Below are 23,592 nucleotides of genomic sequence, written 5' to 3' on the forward strand. Positions count from 1 at the left end.
CTTCTACAGTGAAAGGCAAAGCATTGTGCTTGTTTATGGTTAGAAGATGTTATTTGGGCGACACTCTTGTAAGATCCAGGTAGGAGCAAGTAGGGACAAAGAGAGAAGCCTTTGTCCTCTCTGAGAGTGCAGCCACACATTCGCACTGGGAACATGGGCTTTCGCTGTGCTCAGAGCGGTTTGTTTCTGGGTCACGGCTCTGTATTGACACTTTTTTTTTCTGCTTTCTGAATGACTCAAATTGTTATTCTCTTGCTTTGGGGTAATACCAGTGGCAAGTCATAAGGCGCAGTGGTGCTAGATTGGAAAGAGTGGACGTGACAGCTAGCACTCGCCGGAGGAAGTAACATCCGAAGGCTGGAGCTCTTAAAATCTGATGATTCAGCCACCCCAATTTCAGATACCTGCATGCTATGTGCCCATAAACATTTAGCATTTCCTCCAACAACATAGAGGGGGGGGTAGGTAATAAAGCTTATGACGAAGATTTTGGTGTTTGTAGTCTCTCTGCTAACATCATTAGCCATAGCCATGATCAATTCTGAGGATATGTGGATGGCTCTTAATTGCTCACATGCAATACAGTATGTGGAGCAGGTTCTTCTTGTTTTTATTGAAAATAGATTCACTTCTCACATGTAATAAAAATGTACTTTATAATTGGCCAATACCTACTTGAAAAATTAGTTCAAACCTTATATGTTCTGAGTACACTTAGACAACAGGCTACTTTAGGAGCACTCCCAGAACAAATGTCATCTTCTGAAATCATAGAAAGAAAAAAAAAAAAACCAAAACTTTAAAAAAGTTTAGCATGTATTGGTCCTTAACTCAGAGGAATCTATGCATGTTTTTAGAAAGTAAGACACTCAACAGAAGTTTAGAAGACAGAAATATTAAAGGCTTTGGACCTGAATTTGACATGTACACTTAGATACATGGCTCTCCATGGACTGTAGGAACCAGCTCACACAGCATGAAGTGTCGTCTGATATGGGCTCTTCCTTCAGAAGGACAGAGAACATGAAGGTTTTGACAGACCAGAATGCGTGTTTCAGCTTCAAGGTTTTTCTCTGCCGTAACCATAGTTACCATTAACTGGCTATATTTTCCTTCCTCTAAAAATCTCCCATGATTCACTGAGCTCACCCCGGCCACATGTTCACATTTTATTCATTTGTATTTATGCAAAAACCACCTGTGACACCATCAGTGTTCATGTGTCTTCAGTGACACCATACTTTCTGTGGCCAGAGACCAGTCTGCGACACCTTACCTGTTCATGTGCATTCAAGCGCCACACTTCCTGAGGCCAGAGGCCCTTGTACTTCTTTGAAGATTTATTTTTATTTTTAATGCATGTGGGTGTTTTGCTTGCCTGTATGTCTATGTACCACAGGTATGGCTTGCCTGCAGAAGCCAGAAGAAAAATGTTGGAACTCGAGTTACAAACAGTTGTTAGCATCTATGTAGGAGCTAGTAATGAAACCCAGATCTTCTGGATGAGCAGCCAGTGCTCTAATCATTGAGCAATAGCTCCAGCCCCCCTGATATTTCTTCTTTGTGTTTATTTTCCTACATAATGCCAGACACAGCATTGTGCTTATAGCTGATACTTGGCTCATCAAATGAGCGCTGAATGAATGCATGGATGAGCGAGTGACTAATGCATTGGGAGTCTTGGAAATAAGTATTGCTGACCATGGAGAAGAGCAGAGAATGCTCAGTTGACCTCTCAGGCACGTATTTCATTTAGTCTTATCACAACTCTATGACATATGCCTTAGTAACATTATCCCTTAACGCAGGAACGGAAATGACGTAACGCCCATGGTCACGTGACTGGAACGACCATGGTTCAAGTGCAGAACCCTTAGCTCTAACTTTGTGTCTAAATCCTTTGCCTCTGGTCACTCTTCCGAGCCATTGAAACATTGATCTGAACTTTGTCTACCTCAGGTAATAGAAATAGAAAATCCAGTTAACTTTGCTTGGGCAAGAGACGGCGGGCAGCTTTGTTGGGAGAATGGGGAAAGCTCTGCAGAAACTAAAGTTGTTTTCAGAACATCAGGGTCGGAAGTGAGTCAGGGAAGTGTGGTGGGAGGATGGGGAGAGAGGCATAACAGTTACCTCAGGCACAAACCTGTCCGCCATCAGGATTCTTCTAACACCAAAATCTCATTTTCAATGGGTACTAATGTTATCAGTCCTGGAAAAATCAAAGCAATCATTTCTCCTGGTTTTACACTATAAATTCCTAATGGGACACCGTAGAAGGAAACCCTTTTTGTGGGTACAACACTTGTCAGTTAAAAAAGAAAACATGGCTTTTGGCTGAGGCAGGAAATAGGTGGGGCATCCAGACGGCAGAAGGGATTCTGGGATAGAGCCGGGTTCATGGGATTTATCCGGCCAGACGCGAGGAAGATGGGATGCATGGTCCGGGATGCATGGTCCCTGAGCTCAGGTAATGGGTCACATGGCAGCGTGTAGGTTAGTAAAATTGCTTATTTTAAGTTATGAGCTAGTCAGAGAAAAAACTAGCTGTATGGCCTACGTGATTTGTAAAATAATATTTAATGAGCCTCATGAGTCATTATTCTGGAAGCTAAGGGGTGGGAGGAAAGACCCCTTCATACAACAGGGCACAGACTGGCCTGGGTACTGGGTGGGCAACCTGACAGCAGGAGGAAGGCAGAGGACTACCCCGTTGCCATGCCATTCTGCAGTCCTGCGCACACCTCCGTGGCTTCGTTGCTCTTAGTAACCTGGTTTCCAGGAGGTGCCAATATATAATGTGGTGCTTGTTAATAGATGACTGGCTGGCTCCTTAATACTTGAAGGACAGTGGGGATGAGATTTAGCTTCTTCTGTTCTGACTGGCCTTTTTCTCTCAGAGCAATGAAAACGGTTACTAGGTCTGGAAGGAGCAACTGCACCAGCATCGCTGTGCCAGCCGTTCTCAGGCCGCCTTCAGATTTTTTCCTTTGTACTATTGGGGATGAAATCCAGCTTTTTATGAATGACCCAAGGCTCTGTCACTGAATGACAGTCTCAGCTCTTTCCTGGACACTTTAAGGAAGTATAGTCTTCTATTTCTTTTTAATCTTTCTCTATAAGGTGTTTTTTTTTTTTTAAGATTTATTTATTAAGTATTCAGTGTTTTGCCTGCATGTACACCAGAAGAGGGCACCAGACCTCATTATAGATGGTTGTGAGCCACCATGTGGTTGCCGGGAATTGAACTCAGGACCTTTGGGAAAAGCAAGCAGTGCTTTTAACCTCTGAGCCATCTCTCCAGACCCCAAGGTTTTTTTTTTTTTAAAAACAAAAGTTAATTCGGTTTCCCAACATGCAACACAGATAAAAGCAGAGCTGGTAATCATTTATTTGTTCATTTATGTGTTTCTGAGGGGGGGTCCGAGAAGAGTATAGAACCCCCACTTTCCTTCTCTGCAGAGAGACTCCTGTCAGGTAGCCACAGAATGTCTTCCTTAAGATAGAATTTGAACACAGCTAGGGAACAGGAGGACCATATACCATGTCCCCGCAGGCCAGAGACTGGTGCTGCCATGTACCTGCAGGCCAGAGACTGGTGCTGCCCATGTAAGTCCTGCCTGTGGTTGATTGTGCAACCTTCAGACAGATATGTAGCCTGTGTCTTTTCCCAATGATAAAGTTACACTTTCCCTCTTCAACCTCCAAGTTGCTATAACAAGCACAAAGGCACTTTACCACTGATACAATTCACATATACGTGTAAAGTGACAGCCTCATTGCACTTACCTCCTAACAGTGTTGGTTGCTGTACACAGAACTTTGTAATCTAACAAGCAAAAACAGTCAAAGGTGCTGTGCTTAAAGCCTTTTGCAGTCACTGTAGCGCCGTGATGGAACACGTGTAAGGAAGCTGAAGCAAAGCCAAAGTGTTGGTATTACATGTGAACAGGGCAGCATCAATTTTCCCGACCATCTCTTGTGAGGAAGGCAATTGCCATCGAGAAGACTGTAGCTTAGTCCTGAAGACAAGTCCATGGGAGAAGGACGACAGCCAGTCTGGAATACAAATGGGAAAATTCCAAGCAGTCATTAAAGTTCCATGGACCCCCTGGAAAAGAGCATTTGAGTTAAGTGCCATCATCATCAACCAAAGACTGTCAATTGTTCTGGTGACAAGGTGGAAACCCTGCAAGACAAAAGCGAGGCTGCAAAGGATCAAACGGATCGTACCGTTCAAATGCTGTTCTTCTTGACAAATGCAGCTGTTAGGACCACACTAGCCTGGTTAAGTGAAAACAAAATCTCAGTGGTTCTGTGTCATTAGCTCAAATGGTGCAGAGTTTCTCATGGGAAAAACAAAACTTAAGTTGGGCTGCACAGACTTCACAGCTGTTAACGTAACACACTGTTCCTGTAGAGGACTGGAGTTCTGATTCCCAAACCCACACTGGTGGGCACTTCATACCTGCCTGTAACTCCAGCTACAGAGTCTGATGCCCTCTTCTGGCCTCCATTTGCACTGCACTCACATGCACATACCCACACAGAGCCACATGGGAAGAGAAAATAAATAGATTTTTAAAAACGTATGAAGCATAAGTCCAATAGGGAAAGCAATGAGATTTATTGTCCCCTAAGGCTGTGCATTTACACAGACCTCAGCCATATTATAACAAAAGGTGGCCTTGTGTAGAAGATTGCCAACACCAGTTTTGGAACAGGTCTTACTGTGCAGGTATGTCCATCTGTCTTCACACTAGGAGCTGTGCCTCTTTGTGTCTGTATGTCACTGGGAAAACAAGTGGTCCAGCTCAACCATTGCAATTTAATTTGTCTTTATTTTTCTAGTCAGATCTGTGATATCTTTATTTCTACAACCATGGGGAAAAAAACAACAACAAAACCGCCCCACAATTTCTGTTGATCATTTCAGAAACCGCCTGAAAACCTCATGTACAAGTTACATCATTTCCCTCAAATAACCAGTCTTTCCTCTTCTCTTACTCCTCCTTTTTTTTTTTTTAATTCTAGAGGCCCCAAAGAAAGCAGCCCCACTGCATGTTCCACAGATCTCAATGGGTTGATGGGAAGGTGCTTATTTCTCTCAGGTTACCAAGCAACAGCATCTTTTCAAACTCCAAGGCTCCTAGGGAGGAGCAGGCATCCCCAGGTGGTACCTAGCCTCTGTCAGCCACCGCCAGTTGTTCCTAACCAGTTCACGTCACAGGCAATGGGAAGGGCTCCGGAAGCCTTAGGGGTAAGTGCCTAGAAAGTTAGAAGTGTTGAGTTACAAAAACCAAAACAAATCACTGGACACCATAGCACACCAGAAATAAGTGTGAGACCAGGAGGTTCTCAACCTGTGGGCCCTGACCCTTTTGGGGACTGAATGACCTTTTCACACTGGTCACCTAAGGCCACTGGAAAACACAGATAAATTACATTACAACTGGTAACAGGAGCAAAGTTGTAGTTATGAAGCAGCAGCAAAAAATAATTTTATGGTTGGGGTCGCTACAACATGAGGAACTGTATTAAAGGACTGCATTAGGAAGGTTGGGAACCATTGCACTAGATTGACCTATGTTTTTAGAGCCCCTTTGATAGGAAACCGCATACACACATACACGCACATACACACACATACACACATACACACATACATATAAACACACGCACACATATACACATACACACATACACATAAACACACATACGCATACATATACACACACACACATAAACACACGCACACACATACACATACATGCACACACACATACACACACACACATATACACACATACACATACAGGCACACACACATACACACACATGTATTAGATTATTGTTTTTCCTCATGAGTATGTTGATCTAGACTTTCTCAGTCTTGGAAGACTTATGAGGACAGTCCTAGACTTGTGAGGAGTCCATGTTTCTCTCCAGGAATCAGTGGATTACTTAACTTACTTAGACACCTCAGCAAGCAGAACCCTGCTCCACTTCAGGGGAGTCTCACCCTGGGGATTACTGTGGCAGCCACGTGGGAAACACAGCAGTCATTCCAGAAAATAGAGTTCTCATGTGAGTGGCCATGGCAGGCTTTTCACTGCTGTGTACTCATCGTGAGTCTGTTTGTCACACCATCTCTTGAAACTGTAACAGTTTCTCTGGCTTATAGTTTTCCTTTTTGAATAATCTCGAACCTTTCTTTTCTTTTTTTTTAAAGATTGAAAATAGTTTTTTTTTACACACTATATCCTGAGTACAGTTTTCCCTTCTCTGACTCCTCCCAGATCCACTCCACTTCCCTGTTCACCTAAAGTCAGACTCTTTCTTTCTTTTTCACTCTCATCAGAAAACATTAGACATTTAAAAAAACAGCAAGAATAAATAAGATAAAATAAAAACAAACAAACCAGAATAGGACAAAATAAACAAACAGGTTTTTTTGTTTGGTTTTTTTTTGGATTGACATCACTAAGATACCTTCTCTGGAATTAGGTCAGCATCATTAGTATAGACCTTTCCCCATGTCTCTTCTTAACATTTCTGTTTTCAGTTAAATGTTAAATGCTTTGCAGCCGCACACCACTGGCACTGACTAAATGGTGTCTCTTCCTGACATACATGCATTTGCATAGCATGGTACAGAACCCATGAGTATTAAACAGGTAAAGTGGCTGGCTTCCTTTTCTCTAATGTAGTTCAGTAAAATAATAATCCACTGCAGTGAGATTTCTCGTTACTTACTGTTTTAAAATCACCAGCATTCTTACTGAAACTTTGTTCGAGGATGAAGAACAGCTAAAATACAAATGACTTGTTACCACTGTGGCTTTAGCTATGAATTTACCCCACAGTTTCTTAGTCACTACACAGCATCTGTATTTCAAATATGACTTGGTATACATGCAAATATTGTAATATACAAGAATTAGTTGATATTTATACTATTCCCAACAGAATGAATAATGGTTTCAACTAATAGCCCTTTAATTTGGGAGAGCATTTCTTTTTTTTTCCTTTTTCTTTCTGTCTTTCTTTTTTCTTTTTCTCTTTCTTTCTTTCTTTTTTGAGGCAGGGTTTCTTCATAACCTTGGTTGTCCTGGAATCACATTGTAGACCATGTTGGCCTCGAACTCACAGAGATCTACCTCCTTGAGTGCTGGCTAGGATTACAGACATGTGCCACTATGCCTGACTCTGCACATTTCTTTTTCTGTACATTTCTTTTCCCCTGATGTCACTTCTATTTAATATTCCTTTCTCAAGAAACAAAAGATGTCCTGTATTTCTTGATTGTTCGACACAGACCTCATATTGTATTGCTGCTGTGAATACCTGCCAGCACGCACTGGGATCCGACGTTCTGGATCTGGGCCGCTTGGTATTTACAAATCTATGTGCACTTGAAAAAGAAAGGAAAGAACACTGAAATGTACTATGCTGTGTATTTCAGTGAGCCTTATCCAAATTTGGAGCATTTAGTTATTAGAAGTTAGGAAACAATGATGATGTGGCAGCTTCACTTGGTTTCTGCAAGCCATCGGGAGAGCAGTCAATCACATTCTTGGCGTGTTCAGAAATATTTGAGATCATTAACAAACTGATACCCCAAATGATTGCCTCTTCATACAGGAGCGCATCATTAAGTTTGCTTTTTCTCCAGAAGGTAAGGAATTTATTTTAAAATGTTTTATTTTTATCTGCAAATGCACAAATGTGAAAGTTTCATTTTGGTTAAATAATTTTTCCTCTTTCTTTTCTCATTCTTTCTTTTGTTTTAGACAGTGTTGTTCCCTGAGTCTGAAGCTAGCCTACTGGCCAAGAAGCCCTCGCTTGCTTCTTCTCCCCACTTCCCTGGGGCTCCAGGCACATGTGGACAGCCTGGCTTTTTCCTGGAGTCCTGGCTGTCTGAACTCAAGTCTCCTTGCTTAAGCAGCAAGCACTGAACCATGAATTAGTCTTTTGACAAACATAAAAAAATCAGAGGTTTGACTTTAGGTAGCCAAAATGCTCACATTATTGGTGAAAATCATTGAGAATGGGTTTATGAGTAATAAAAGTATTCAGTTACCACACAGCTTAATATGTAGCAAACCTGTATGCTTGTGGTTCCTGAACTGGGTGAACTTCTCTGTCCCAGATCAACAAAGTAATGTTACGAGTGCATCTTTACATATTGATGCTAATCCATAATGGACATAATTAGGAAAAGATGTATAGGATATTAATAGAGTTATACATTTGTATTTAGTACAGTTGTTTATTTATTTGTGTGTGTGTGTATATGTGTGTATATGTGTGTGTGTATATATGTGTGTATGTGTGTGTGTATATGTGTGTATGTGTGTGTGTGTATATGTGTGTATGTATGTGTGTGTATATTTGTGTATGTGTGTGTGTGTATATGTGTGTATGTGTGTGTGTGTATATGTGTGTATGTGTGTGTGTGTATGTGTGTGTGTGTATATGTGTGTATGTGTATGTGTGTGTGTATGTGTGTGTGTGTGTATGTGTGTGTGTGTGTATGTGTGTGTGTGTGTGTGTGTGTGTGTGTGTGTGTGTGTGCGCACAGAAGCAGGCCTTCCACATTGCACTTGTAGAGGTCAGAGGACAGGCTGCAGAAGTTGATTTTGCCTTCTACCATGTGGGTTCCTGGGACTGACCGCAAATCATCAGGCTTGGTGTCACGTGCCTTTTCCCTCCGAGTCATCTCATCGGCTTGTAGACATTCATATTTAGTCATTTGCTAAGTCGTTTTGCTTAACTTCAAAGAACATAAACTGATATTTCAGTTATACAAAATGATAAAATCTCATTTAATAATTTAACTTCGTAATTCTATTGCAATGTAGTTCTGTAATGTGGAACAATACAAACATGTTTTCTTTGTTCCCATCAATGTGAAATAAAATTTGAATCTGAAACAAACAAACTAACTAACTAACTAACTAATAGAAACAGCAAAAAATATTCTGAAATGCAATCGACAGATTCAGACATTATTTTTTTTGTGTTTCTTTCTTTCTTTTTTTTTATTGTTTGTTTGTTTTTTGAGACAGGGTTTCTCTCTATTTGGCCTTGGCTGTCCTGGACTCACTTTGTAGTCCAGGCTGACCCTGAACTCACATTGATCCTCCTGCCTCTGCCTCCCGAGTGCTGGGATTAAAGGAGTGAGCCACCATGCCTGGCACAGATTCAAACTTTTAAAGTCATGAACTTGCTAAATGTCAGAGTAATCAGAGCAGTGACATGGTTGTTCCAGAGATAGATAGATAATTTCGCCCCCAAGACACTAGAAACATTTAGCTTTTTGGACTATGACAATCCAAAGTACATAATGTACTAATTTCCCTCATTATCAACTCAGTGTTAAGCCAGTGAGCTATGTAGGTGTGCAAAGTAATTCTCTCCTCCCACGCATGCTTCCGGCTCTCTGGACCACTCAGGAGGGCAACTTCTTCATCTTCTCACAGAGCTGGCCTCAGCACACCGTCACCCAAGCACTATTCAGTACTTTTCCACTCCACTTGCAAATGCCCTTCCCACTTGACGTCATGCTCCTCCAAGGCCTGAACGAGTCAGACTTATTTTGGAGATGTTAAGTTCCCAGAGTGTCTAGCCCCTGTGGGCCTTTTATTTTTTTAATTCAGAACATAGAACAATGTCACAGACACCAATCCAATTTTTCTAAAGTCTTGTGGGAGGCAGAACAACGGCCCCTTGAGTAAGTTCACACCCTAATTCCTCCAACTCCGAAACGTTGCCTCAAATGACAGTCACGTCACTATTATCAGACGAGCCTTCAGAGGAAAGACACCGGAGGAGTTACATCAGAGCAGGCCACATGGGCATGGAACCACAGATGAAAGGGACACAGGCTGTTCCAGATGGCTCTGGGAAACTGAAGAAGGTGAGGAGAGGACAGGCCTTTCCCTCACAGCCCACAGACAGGATCAGCCTTGCTGACACCTAGACATCGCCTGATGAGTGTGGCTCTCTGAACCTTAAGGGCATACATTGCTGTTTAAAGCCACTGAGTCTGTAGGTCTGTGGTGTAGGGGAGCTATCTGAGGCGGCTGATACCAAGAGCTATGAAGCCCAATGGAAGGACTCAGGCACACTGTTTGAAAGTGACGTTTCTCGTCCACTGAGCTGGGGTGGGCGGAGCTTGTTTTCTTTAACTTTCTGTTTTTAAAGATCTCTAGAAACAGTTTCTCTCTCTCTCTCTCTCTCTCTCTCTCTCTCTCTCTCTCTCTCTCTCTCTCTCTCTCTCTCTCTCTCTCTAAGCCAAATCTCTTCTGCTGTGGTCTGGCCCTGCCCTTGATTCTACTTTTTAATCCAGCAATTTGTGGTGTGTGTGTGTGAGTGTGTGTGTATGTGAGTGTGTGTATGTGTGAGTGTGTGTATGTGTGTGTGTGTGTGTTATTCTGAACTAAGCCTACCCTTGGTTACGAAACATGTGAATTGGAAAGCTGTTCTCAAAATGGGCTCCCTCCTGGAGAACTTCCCAAACCCCAGCTTGCTTTAATTACTTACCAAGAAGTTTTCAATGAACTGCTCTGAACCTGGCATTCACAATGCGCTCGCCTTGTACTGAGCGATAGCTTTATGACAGGAAGCTTTGTTAGCTGGACCACCCGGGGGGATGCAGCTTGAGGAGAAGATGGCCGACGGGACACTTGAAAGTGTGGGCTCTTTCGGACATACCACACCTGTGGTCCCTTGGCTGCCAGCTCACTTCCCATGTAATTCAAGGTGCTGAACTTGGTCCTCAGAGATTTGTATCAATGGTTTCATTTATAGGTCCTTCTAAAGCCCACATTCCAGAAACGTCTTCCTGTGTAATTCGTGGGTGCCAGAAGGCTATGCAAATTACACATTCAGGTGGTGTCTGAGACATGATGCAACTGTGTTTATGCAACAGCTGCAGAAAAGTTTGAAATGAAGCCTTTAGGACTCCCCCCACCTCCTGCCCCCAACCCCCCACCCCTGTCCCCCACCCCCCCCCACTCTGTCCCCTTTCAGTATTGGGGACTGAACCCCGGGCTTTGTGCGTGGTAGGCAAGAGCCGAAGCGCTGGGTACACCTCAGCCTCTCATTTGGGTTTTGACTCTCTTTATGGTCCTCAAAATCAAAACAAAGATAAAGTTATTACTTAGGCTAGAAGAACAAAGTACTGTGAACATAAATTCTGAAGGAGGACCTCTAAAAGCTGTTTGTTCCCAATTGGCCATCTGCCTTGCTACTTTCCATCCAAAAAGACACAGTTTGCTCTTTAGAAAGAATATATTAATATTGGTATTTTAAAAGACGTACTTATTTTATTCTATGCCTTCATGAATTTTGGCTGTGTGTCTGGTGCCTGTGCAATCAGAAGAGGATATCTGGTTGCCTGGAAATGGAGTTACAGGGGCCTGTGAGCTACCATATAGGTACTCGGTACTGAACTAAGGTTCTTAGTAAGTGCTCTTAACCTCTAAGCCATCTCTCCAGCTCTCTATATGTACATGTCTATGTCTATGTATAATTACATATAATATTAATAGAAATGCTAATATTTCTATTCATTTCACAATAATATTAATAATATATAATATGCACACATATATAACACATACATATATGTATATATATTTATTTATATATTTAACTGACAAATCTCACTAAGTTGCCCAGGCTAGCCTTCAACTCAAAGTGTAGTTCAGACAGGCCTTGGACTTGCAATCCCCCTGCCTCAGCTCCTCTGCCCGAGGAGCAAGGCTTACCAGCCTTTGGCCCTGGCCTGGAGATAAGCATTTGTGTCGTGAGAAGCACTGTGATGCTTCCAGGCATACACACATTGTATGCTCATCCAAAGTAATTATCATGTCCTTCCTGATAATTATCAAGATAACTATCAATCATATCACATCCATGCTTATCATTTGTTTGTGTTGTGAACAAATAAAATTTATTCCTGGTTATTTTTGTCGGGTCCCATTGGTGCTTCCTGTCTGACAGCAACAGTGTTATGGCTCACGCCTTAGCTTTCTTACCTGCTCCCAATCCCCAGTCCTTGGTAAACCCATTCTACTTTCTACTCCTATGGGTTTGGATCTTTTAAATGCCACATACAAGTGAGACTGTACCCCAGCTGTGTTTCTGGGCATTTTTGTTTTGTTTTGTTTTTAAAGGGGTTATTATTTATTTTGTATACAGTGCTCTTCCTGCAGGCCAGAAGAGGGCACCAGATCTCATTATAGATGGTTGTAAGCTACCTTGTGGTTGCTGGGAATTGAACTCAGGACCTTTGAAGAACAGACAGTGCTCTTAACCTCTGAGCCATCTTTCCAGCCCCCACCTGGGCACGGTTTATTTCGATTAGCATCGTGCCTTTTAGATTTACTCACATCATAGACAATATAATTTTTTTCATGCATTCATTCATTCATCCATACATTCACTGGTGGCAGCTTTGATTATGTCTGTGTCTTACCTGCTGGGAGTATGATTTTTTAATCATTCACTAATTCAGTCATTCATTCATTCACTGGTAGCAGTTTTGACTGTCTGTGTCTTGCCTGCTATGAGCATGCTGCAGTGTACACAAGTGTAGACATTTCTTCTACACTAGTGGTTTCAATCCCTTTGCCCATGTTTCAAAATAGGAACTTCTGGATCATGTGATAACTTTATTTTTAGTTTTTAAAAAACATATTTTTTTTTTGAGCCTTGGCTGTCCTGGACTTGCTTTGTTAATGAACTCACAGCAACCTGCCTGCCTCTGCCTCCGGAGTGCTGGGATCAAAGGCATGCTGCACCACCACACCAAGCTAAAAACATATATTTAATCACATCTATTTATTTATGTGTATGTGTGTGTGTACATACACATATGTAGATTCATGTGCGTGGTACATGTATGGAGGTCAGAGGATAAGTTAGAGAAGTTGGTTCCCTTCTTCCACTGTCTGGGACCCAGGCACTGGGCTCAGATGACCAGGTTTGCCAGCAAGTGCCTTTACCATGAAGTCATCTTGATAGCCTTAATTTTAGTTTTTTTTTTTTGTTGTTGTTCATTTTTCTGTTTCATTTTGTTTTTTGAGACAGGGTTTCTCTGTGTAGTCTTGGCTGTCCTGGAAACTCGCACTGTAGACGAGGCTGGCCTTGAACTCACAGAGATCCATCTGCCTCTGCTTCCCGAGTGCTGGGATTACAGGCGTGTGCTTCTACTGCCTAACTTCATTTTAGTTTTTAACATAAGCCTCTTTCTTTGCTTTCCAGAAGGTGTGTGTTAATTTGCACATCTGTTGGCAGTGCACGGCGGTGTACAGAGGTTCTTTCTTCTTCACGTTCTTACCTCAGCGCTTCTCTCTCTCTTTTATAAAAGTCATGTAACACGTGAAATCTCACTGTGGTTTTATTTTGCGGTTCCTCAATTATTGATGATATTAATCATTTTCCACATCCCAGTTGGGGTTTTTGTCCTCTTTGCATGTAGACAGTTTCCTCGGTGTCACCTATTGGAGGGCTTTGGGATCCTGATAGCAGTCGCAAGGACTCCATGGGTGACTCTGTACACGATGGATGCCCGAGCACTCTACTCTTTGCAATATCTGGGCAGAGCTCTCTTTCCACCCACCACCTCTTCAGCCTCTCTTATCTGTCTGATTCCCCTTTGAGATGTCGAAATCCTCTTCAGGATCTCAGGATGAGAACTTATTCGGAAATAGGGTCTTTATAGGTAGTCACAAGAAGGAGGACGTCATTAGTGTGAGCCTTAAGCCACAACCATCTTTCTCAGGGGAGGGAGAAGCGTGAGTGGAAGCCACGCGGTGACTGACAGGGAGAAGTCGGCCAAGGGACTGAACTGGGAGCTGGAAGCGACAAGGGAGGGCTCTCTCAGAGGGAAGGTGGCTCGAGGCCAGACTGGGCTCCATAGTAAGCCACTGTATCAAAAAATAAAGTAACAATTAATAATAATGATAACAAATGTATAAATCAGTTGTAGATTCTTGTCCACACTCCGTAGACCTTTAAGTAAATATGCCACCAACATCTGATACTTTGTATCTTTTTAATTTAATTTTTAATATAAATTTTTTTTGCCAAATCATCCCTAACTCCTGCCCCTAGTTCCTCCCAGATCTACCATTCTACCTCTCCAATTCCTCCTAAGTCCATGCTCTTTTAAATTATTATTATTATTATTATTATTATTATTATTATTATTATTATTATTATTATTTTGATAACGCTGCCATGGGTGTGGGTTTATCCACTTGTGCTTTGGTTACTATAACCAAGACCCACAACCTAAAAACCAAGACTCAAAATACTACCGCTGGCTACGTCCAGAAGCCTTCATCTCTCAATAGTTCCCTAGGGCCAGGGGCTTGTGAGCCCAGCCTAGCCTTGAACGGTGGCACCGTATGGCACTCTCCCAGTGGCTGGGGTTCTAGGCATCACTCTGCTTGGTTGCATGACTGCCATCTCCAGCTGTGCATGTGGCACAGTTGCCAAGGCTGAGTTGCATTCGGCTTTGCTACCTTGCATACCTAACATAGACCAAACTTCTGTTTCCTTTATTCTGCTTGAATTAATTTATTAAATCACTTATGGATGAAAGGAGCTATAGCTGAAACTCAGAAACTCAGCGTCCAGGCTGTGGGGCTTGTCCCAGCTACCTTTGTCTTTCCTTATCCAGTGCTAATTTCAGGAAAGGAGATGAAAACCATCTCATTAATGCTAACAGGATATGGACTACATTTCTAAATACATGAAAAGTGGTATTAATATTATTCTGATATTTTTCTTCTTTTCAGTGTTTGATCTGACCATATTTGGCTTAGAAAACTATTTGTCCCCAAAAATCTAATTATGTTTATAATTATGTATATAATTCATCTTACCAAAACCTAAACTATGTGAAAAGTCAATTTTTAAAAAGATCTGTCATCACATTGATTCTAACTTATAAAGACAAATCATTAATTATAAAAAGTTACAATACTCTAAGGGGGTATCCGTGGTACAAATCCATTTATATTGTACTCAGTTCATCTTATCATAGTGGAAATCATTGAGAGAAAAAATCGTGGTGGAAAGTTATTTGGAAATGCATGTAAGGTTAAGCTGTCAAAAGGAAGGAATTAATTAAGAGTGAAGAAGGTAAAAAGATCATGCCTGCAGAGTCTTATTATCTTCCGTCTGGATCTTCTATTTTGTAAATTTTCATTGTTACTTTAAACACTCAGATTCCTCTGTGGACATTATCACTCATTATCGCGTGGCGCTCCAGTCCCAACCCAGTTCCGAGATAGTAAACCGAGATTAAGCACAACGTGTACCAAGAGGCAGAGCAACTTGAAATGCTTCCAGAATCAATTAGAAATTAATTGTGGATTATCGGTGTGAGGTGGGGATATAACACCAGCTAATTGAGAACCACCTGTGCACATGTGCCCGGCACAAGCCTGGTTTTTGTACTTCCGTGAAATAAGGGAAAAGTCCAGGACTTATCCCGCTGCTTCTGGTATTTGACTGACATCACTGGCTACAATGGCAACGGAGTTGGTTATTACTTAACAAGGTGTAGACCTGCCCAATCAAGCTCAGCTTAGGGCTTACTTCGGTGGTGGTATGGCTTGCCTCCAAAACACTCCATGAGCTGACATTATTATTTTTTTTCCCCCTGCATGTCTCAACCTATAGTGGGTTTAAAATGTGACTACAAGTAATGGAAATAGGGTTTGTAAATAGTCCCCCCAAAACACACACGCACACACACCAGCCTACCCCAACCCGCATCACCATATGCGGTCTTGGCCCCTCTCAGTTGACCAGGTTTTATATGACACCAAAGTGAATCCTAAACCATTAAACAATGGGGGCTGTTAGCGAGCGCCTTTTATTTCCACTATGTTCGTGTTTGTCATAAAGTTTGGGAAAGCTTTATTTGGAGGCTGGCTGTCCTGCTAACTTTTACCTAGGACGTCCTGAAAAGTAGGAGAAGTGACTCTTCGACAACCCCACGTCAGGCGGATGGTCTCATTTCCACTGACTTTCACTTTGATAGACATAGTTTTGAAGGCTTTCCTCCTCCTCCTCTTCCCTTTTCAAAACTCGATGCGTCAAACATGCCCCAACGGCATTGCCATTGCCTATCTGTCTGTGAAGGAGAGATGGAAAATTCACATTTGAACCACACTGCCAGGAGCTCCTAATGAACTGGTGTTGAAAGCTGCTGGCCGAAAGCCAAGGCTGCTCAGCCAGGAAGGGCAGTGGTCCTAAGCGGGTGGAAAGAAGGCACAAAAATACCAGAAACTCGGTTTCTGCATGCATATCCCTTAAAGGAGAGGCGACACCTTCAGATATAATATTTAAAATGACAGCTTCTCAATTTGAAAGTAACTGCCTAGTGGCCCGTTAATCCTAATGCTTAAAATAATAACCCAAGACATTTGCTTTAGTTTAGACAAACCCTTCTCTAACTGGCCTACTTTCATTTTCATCTGCACCAGCAGTTTGTGGTTGTAATATTGAACGAGGTTTTAAAAGTGTCTTAGTCAGGGAATACATTTTTTTTTTAAAACCTATCCATCTTTGAGTTTTTTAAGCATCATTTTCCTAAATAAGCTTCATCTTGTTCTAATGACACAAAGATTGAGTCTCTCAGCCCTTGGAAAGTCCTTACAGACTGTGAAAAAGAGGAAGCTGAACAGAAAACAGAGGGGGCAAGCTGTGCTCAGTGCCCAGATGCCCTGTGCACCTAGCCTTTTGCGCACTTCAACCGTAGCCATGTCTGTCTGAGATGGAAACAGCAGGGAGTCCACAGCTGAGGAGCAAAGTGCAGGGCCCCTGGACCACAGGGCACCTGATGAGGCATTGCTTATAGATGGTGTGTGTTCTCTACTTATCCCCAAGGCTCCTCCTATGTGACCACAGCACGGCTGGAAGGTGAAGGCTAGGCCAGATAGATTACCATGACAGCTTTTCTTCACAACAAAGTCACTTGTTAAATAAAATCCCCGGGGAAAGCTGACATCATAAAAGACGTTAGATAGCACTGGGAGGCAGTCACCACTCTGCGTATCCTTGAACTCTAGAGTCTTAATGATCTTCAAATAAGAAGTATTTAAACAAATCCCCTTTCAAACGAAGCAAAGGTCTATTTGTTTAATAGTCACCACAAGCTTTGAGGGGCATAGCAAACTCTCATGAATTGGTACTTTGATAACAGCTGCATGTACCGAGCAGGCTTTTGATTCCTAAGAGTTAAAGGTGTTCTTGCTGTTGCTGTTAATTTCTGAGCTTTAGCCATCAATCAATGGGGGGTGGGGGGTGGGTGGCGGATGATGGCCACCACTTTCAAAACTTGAGCATAAGTTGTCAATTCATGTGGAAGGAGACTAGTGTGTGCGAGGTGGTCATCCCGCAGCTTGTAAGCACTGCGTGTACCCACATTCCCTCTAGGGGTAAGGAGGTGCCCCCACACCTTTGTCCTAGGGCAGCATGCACCGAGAAATATGCGACTCTGAAGGCTAAGCCCTGCTCTGTGAGGTGTGGTGGACTCAGCCTGATGGCTCCGCAGGGCTTTCCTAGGCAGGACCTATGGAGTCAGAGCAATCTGAGGGACACTCATTGCAATGGGACTGGCGTTGTCTACGTGCAAATCCCTGTGTAGTTGCATTTTTGTTTGTTTGTTTGTTTGGGGGACCCTTTGAGAATCTGACTAAAGATAGAGAATTCAGAGACAGACAGACAGACAGACAGACAGACACACACACACACACACACACACACACACACACACACACATTATGCATCTCGTTGGAGAGTTCCACAACCCCCCCTGAAGCCTGTACAACAGCCCCTGTTACACATACTCACCCTTGATTGATGAGCTCATCTTGGATTACTTCTTAAATAGCCTTTCCAGGCTGTCTACAGTTTATTGCTACTTTTTGGCAAGAGAAACTCAATAAAAGAAAGAAAATCGAGCAGAGTGAGAGTTCTTGAAAGGAAGAAAGAAGACACAAAGAAACAAACTTAAAATCCCAACAACTTCTGAGATTCAGTGCCCTTAGAAAAAGGGTACAGCACACCCCACTTTTCCAGGCATTTCTGTCTTGTTCTTTATTGAGGTTCAGGCCTAGGGTGCACGGTGGCCTCCAGCCTTCTTTCTCACCCCAGCACAGCACAGTCTTATCTGTTCTCAGTTATGACTACCTACTGGGTGAAAATATTTCTAACCGAATTCTCATTTAGTGTGTGAAACCGGGTCTTTTTCCTCCAGCCTGCGCAGTTTTGGTCACAGGATGTCGTCCCCTTTCTTTTAAAAAAGATCTTTGAGAGGAATAACTCAGAATTCATTTTCCTTTCTCGAATTAGCTGTAGATAAAGTGAACTGACTCATTTCACATGCAAAAGAGTCCATTTGCTTTCATCAGCGCCAGATTGCCCTTTAGCACACAGAAAGCTAAGAACAAGGCAGTTTCGCAACCCTCTCCCTCAGCATCTGTCCTCAGTCTCACACCTGAAGACCAGCCTTGTCTGTAAGCACCTATAGGCTGGCCACAGGTAGAAAGGCGTCCAATGGTCATGGCCATTTGAACGGTGGCTATTTATGTGCAGTTTTCCAACTTCCCACTAGTTGGGGCTCTACACAAAGAAAACAAAGGGGCTTTGGTGGAATTATTTACTGACCAAACACTCTGCTTGAAGACTTCAAACTGTTTTCTGTGCAAATACTGACTGCTAATTTTATTTTGGTTCTAACACATCGACCATGAATTTGTTTGTGGGCCAGTTTCATTTGCTGTTCTACCTTGATTTGAAAAGTCCTAAACCAAGGCTACTGCTTTTTGGCATAGTTGAGAGGAGGTCCACTCATTCCCTCAGTCTGCAGTTACTCCAAACTAGGAAAGTGTGAAGTGCACAGGCAGCAACTCCACCTTTTCAGCAAGACTTTTCTTTGCTCCCCTCTTAAACCCACAGCACCAAAGGCTGCACATGATAGATGTTTAATAAATGTTGTATTTGTGAGGTTTGTGGAACCACAACCCTCCCCCCGCACCCCACGACTTGAGGATTTCTGCATCAGGCTTCTTAGCCTTTGGACAAGATTGCCTGACAGCAATTTTCTGGGAAAAAGAGTTAGAAAATTGTCTTGGTCTCTGCTAATGTTTGATTTTCTCTCTGTCTTAGGTCAGGATGAAAAGATTCCTCGTGGATAGCCACAAATAATCAAGGTCCTTGGTGCTTTCCTCCCACTTGTGTTTGTTTTAGCCTTGTTTGTCCTGTCTTTCTCCACCTCCCCAAGATCCTTTCGCAAATCTGATAAACAATGGCTTTTTTCTTGCTGGAGGCAGAAAGGCCAGTTGAATACAATGGGAGGCCAGACTTGGCTGCAGTGCTGGCTGCAGGTGCTCTCAGCATTGTGGTCATTTAAAGCAGATGCTGGGGAATAAGCACCTGCTTCCCCTCTCTGTGTACACTTCCAAGACAGTGTACTGTGTGGTAAAAAATGAAAGATGCCCCCATGGCAACCATGGCAACATCCTTCTGGCCCATCAGATGTCTTATACCAGGAACAGTTAAATCTAGAGCCTCTTTAAATCCTCAAACATATAGCTTAATTCAATGTTCTTCTCTCTCCTTCTAGACATAATATCACTATTCTGCACACACACACACACACACACACACACACACACACACACAGCTGCAGTAAGTCTACTTAAAGCAGACACTCAGATACAACTTTATTTTTCTCTGGGTTATATTATCTAGAAAGAAAAGACTGGCTAGGGAAAAGAGGGTGATGATTTTTATGATTCTGATAACAATGAGACAGATGCCGAAAGCCTTGCATAGCTCAGATTTTATGAACATCTCTACAGGCATCATAAATCTTTGGACAATCCACAAAGAGCATTAAATTGTCCACCTTGAATGTTTAACGTTAAATAAGAGATCAGGGTGACACTGCTGGTGGGGGGAGGTAACTCAACTAGCCTCAAAGCTGTAAGAGGCTGGCTTGGTATTTCTGTATGAAAATTATTCTAAGGCATAATATTTCAATTCTAAATATTAATAATACATTAACTTCAGGCATGTGTGCAAGCATTCCAAGTCTTTGTGGTATAGCTATATGAGTCAGGCCTTGTCCTGTTGTTAATATTTTATTTTCAATTTAAATATTTCTTTCCATTATAAATGCTTTTCAAGCAGAGTCGAGTCTTCACATTGATGCAGAGGGATATTTTTCTTTGTATTTATGAACCGTGTTCTTTGAAGTTAATCGAGAAAGCTCTTGTCTTGAGACCTGAAGTTCTGTCTGGATAAGTCCTTTCTGGAGGTTTCTATGCAAATAAATCAGAACTAGGGCTGAGGTCAGATGCCTGGAAGAGGGCCAAGTCCTGAGCCACAGAGGCCTTTGCAAGGTCTCTAATCCACCTTCCCAAGAGAAACTTGCTGCTCACCTGTGAGCCTCTGCTGGTCAGGCTGCTGGAATGAACACTTACATTGCTTTCCTGTAGCCCTTCAAACGTGGATATACTCTTTTCTGTGTCTATGGTGGTAGCCATTGATCTCGTGTCTGGTGCATGGTTAAGCATATACTATATCACAGACCTACACCCTTAGCCTAGCCCTATGCCTATGACCTTGGAAGGGTTTATAAGGGAAGGAAGGGTGGCAGGATGGCAACAAATCAAAAGAAAGCAGTGAAATTAGCTTGCAATGAGAGTACGTAGTACTGAGGAAAACATGCTTTGAAATAAAGAAGTCACTATATATATATTTTATTTTATTTTTTTTAAAGGAGGGGTTATATCTCTCTTTCTCCTCTCTGGTCCACATTCTTCTGGGCTAAAAATTCCAGAGAGAGAGAGAGAGAGAGAGAGAGAGAGAGAGAGAGAGAGAGATAGACAAGAGACAGAGACACAGATGCTCAAGCACGCGTGTGTACACACACACAGGGACAGAGTCAGAGATACAGAGACATCACACACACACACACACACACACACACACACACACACACACACACACGGGGTGGGGGGTGGGGGGTGGGGGGTGGAGGTTGGGGGGTGGGGGGTGGAGGGTGGGGGTGGAGGGAGCCTAGGTATTCCAACCTGCAGGCGTGCGCGCATGAGCAGCAGGGTCTATGTGTAATGGGTAGAGAAGATGGCTTAGAGCAGGCTAAGGGAAGAGAGATTACAACCTAAGATAAACGTCGCATCATGTATTTAATATCATTGGAGCTGTTTTCACTTATCTTCATGACTCTGTCTTTTGTGCCTCTTAATTTCTCCTTGAAGTTCTGTATCTAATCATTAGTTGGGCAACCAATAATTCTCCCTCAGTCCTCCACCCCTTTTTACAACCAACTTTAATCTTTTGACTCAGTGAAAAACATGTTTCCCCTATCATAACTGGTTTAACAAAAATTCTCTTTCAAGTTTAGATTACTCAGATACAATGGCTTTCCTGCAGCGAGCACTGCAGAGAGGAATTTGCATCAGAAAAGAGATTTACGATAGCCTTAAATTTCCATTTGAATATGGAGCGTTAATAACATGCATATGGTTTTTTTATTATTATTATTTTAAGGTTTAAGTTATGCCATAGGCTAAAGGAAAGCTGGAAACTGCGGGGCTGGCAGAGCTCAATGAACAATTTTATCTGGACTTCATTCACAAACAGCAGCCCGCTCCTCGGGAAAGGACCTGAGCGCCTCCCCAGATCGGAACTGAAGTGAGTGCCAGGATTTCCTGATTTGTTTACATTTCTCAAAAAACTTTTTTCTCCCCACCGGACCAGGCCAGAATTAGACTTCCTTTTCCACTTTTGGCTCTTTCCAAGCTATTCTTGCTCAAGGTATTCAACCCTTTTTCCCTGCATTCTTCTCTGTGGAAGTCTCAGCTGGCTTCTTTGTCTCACAGAAACACCGTGAGGCAATGAAAGATGTGGGCGGAAGAAAAACGGCCACAATAACAACAATAAGCCCACAGGAGCTGATTTTTCCCGGACACAGCAGAGTTTGCCCATCTTTAAAAATCTATTGCGAGCCTCTCCTGGATGCCTGGAGAAGGTCACGGGACAGCCGCATGTAGTATATTGGGTGACCTTGCCTTCTTGTTTTCCCGGCACTGCAAAGGAGGGCCTGTACTGTGCGCATGAGCCCTGAGACAGGTCACTCAGTTGGTGAAGCTTTCAGGCAGAGGGGCATCCTCTGCAGTGACCAAGCTTCCAGGACACTCACTGGCTGGGGCTTCTAGTCTGTCCTCTTTGGTGTCACTTTCACCATCTCTGTCCTCTACCCTTGTCATAAGCTTATTTGGAGATTTTACTCATAAACTCAATGAAGTCACTGTTTTGGTGGCAGGGATACAATACCTCTCTTAAGGGAAACACACACGTGGTCAGTGGCCAAAGTGAATATATATAAGGCAATCAGGTATCACTGGGGCCCACAAACAAGGAATAAGCAGAGAAACGCAGAAAATGGGGGGTTTGTTGACAGGTGTCCTCTTCTGTTTAGTGTCCTTTCCAGTCTATTTTTTTTTTTCCTTCACTGGCCTTTTTGACTTCCCTGGTCACCTTTGTTTTGAAAAGACATCTGCCATCCTGGTCCTAGAACATGTCACTCCCCTCACCTCCGTTCCTCAGGGCGGTCAGCAGCTTCCTCCTTCCTGCTCGCTGGCCTCGGACTTTCACCCAGCTCCCAGCAGTCAGCTAGCTCACTTGCCTTGGGTGTTGCTCTAACTGTCAACGTTGTTCTAGGACTGTTAATATTACAGCAAAAGGAAAAAAAAAAAAAACTCAAGAGGCAGGAACGAGACCCTAATCATTGGATTTATCCGATGGGTGGAGGTGTCTGATGAAGTTCAGCATCTTCAAGTGCTGTTGAAATCAAATCATATTGAAGATAGCATTAAGTAAAAACCATTTATTCTTCCTTCAAGTCACTGTTTCAGACTAAACTTTTCTACCTGCTTCAACAGGCCGGGCTAAAAATGAAAACGGAGTCACCAGGGCTAAGATCATCGGACTGAAACTGAAGTAAAAAGGAAAGTCATTTAGACACAAATTTTCTAAACAGGCCAGTTTAGTTAGCACCCATATGTATCCTTTGCTTTAACCCTTTACAGAAAAAGAAGCTGAGGTTGCAGCTGAGTCGGTTGGCGAGAGGCTTGGGTTCCCTGCAATCTGAGCAGGCTGAGTGCTAGCGGTAGACACGGGTCTGAGTTCTGGCAGCTTCACCTCGGTGGCTGTTCCTTGGGGGTGGGGCGGGGGTTGCTCTTTCATGTGAAAGGCTTCCTGGCCACTCTAAGGCAACGGAGTCGAAGAGCTTCACGGTCTAGGGGCCCACCCTTTTCTGTCTCGTTGCTGTCTTAATTCATAGCCACAAAGTTGTCTTTCAGTGAATAAGATATAAAAATACATCAGTTTCCTATTTTATAAGCAAAGATTTTCTTGGAATAATCGCCACACTTTCATAATTTCCAATTTGCATGTGGGTAGGAGAATGCAGATTCTAAGGGTGGTCTAGGGAGCGCTAATAGGCTCTTACAGAGGGCGTCTTGAACCGGCAAA

At 42.8% G+C, this 23,592-nt stretch overlaps 1 long non-coding RNA gene across 1 annotated transcript; it reads right to left on the reverse strand.

Moving 5' to 3' along the window:
• Window positions 1-1,276: 1,276 nt before the first annotated feature.
• LOC311594313 lies at window positions 1,277-10,753 on the reverse strand. Its single transcript, XR_014778046.1, has 3 exons — window positions 10,546-10,753; window positions 3,787-4,056; window positions 1,277-1,410 (listed from the first exon to the last, which is right to left on the reverse strand). It is a non-coding gene; the product is annotated as an uncharacterized lncRNA (long non-coding RNA).
• Window positions 10,754-23,592: the final 12,839 nt, after the last annotated feature.

Source organism: Acomys minous, assembly GCF_964271855.1.
Source record: "Acomys minous genome assembly, chromosome: 3".
In the NCBI taxonomy this organism is placed as follows: domain Eukaryota; kingdom Metazoa; phylum Chordata; class Mammalia; order Rodentia; family Muridae; genus Acomys; species Acomys minous.